Source organism: Tripterygium wilfordii, chromosome 7 (genome assembly GCF_013401445.1).
Source record: "Tripterygium wilfordii isolate XIE 37 chromosome 7, ASM1340144v1, whole genome shotgun sequence".
In the NCBI taxonomy this organism is placed as follows: domain Eukaryota; kingdom Viridiplantae; phylum Streptophyta; class Magnoliopsida; order Celastrales; family Celastraceae; genus Tripterygium; species Tripterygium wilfordii.
Genome location: NC_052238.1, coordinates 16,143,926 through 16,144,788, shown reverse-complemented (window position 1 = coordinate 16,144,788; position 863 = coordinate 16,143,926).

Here is an 863-nt window from a genome sequence, read left to right as displayed (position 1 = left end):
CCAATCCTTCGCTGTCTTGGAGAAGTATTTATGCTGGTAGACAAGTTCTTGAGAAAGGGCTGATTTGGAGGGTGGGTAATGGTAGTGATGTGTCGGTATGGTTTGATAAGTGGATCCCAAAACCTTGGCAATTTAATCTTGTTACTCCAATCTCCTCTAAATGGGGACATTTAAGAGTTAACCATTTTATTGACTCTCAAAAGGGCTGCTGGAAAGTAGACTTGCTAAGAGAGTTCTTCTTTCCTCTAGATGTAGAGGCCATTATGGAAATTCCATTGGGAAATGTTCATGCGAAAGACGTTCGGAGGTGGCACTTTGATCCTAAAGGCATGTACACGGTAAAGAGTGGCTATAACTCCTACGAACAATGGTTACGGTTTGACAAAGGTGATGCTGAATCAAGCGAATCCACTGTTTCGAAAATTTGGTCTTCTATTTGGTCAATTGAAGTGCCCCCCAAAGTGAAATCCTTCTCCTGGAGGTTGTGTAATGACTTTATTCCTTGTTTCTCTAATCCAAGAATGTGCTTTGTAGAGCACCACCCAGGATGTTTATTGTGTGGGAATCAATCTGACTCGGTGTGGCATATGATTTCTGAATGCAGATGGATTCGTAGAGCCTTCAAAGCTGCGGGCTTATTACACGTACCTATGTTTAATGGGGGAACCAAGATCTTATATTGGATGGGTGAAGTTGTCAATGCTCTCAACAATGAGGAGTTCACTAGATTTATTGTTTGTTTATGGCACATATGGAATATGCGGAATCAAGCTGTTTACGGTCACATAGTGGGTAAACCTGAGGAGGTGGGAATACGGGCTGCAGGGTTGATCGCAGATTTTAAGAGAGTCCACTCTGGTAAT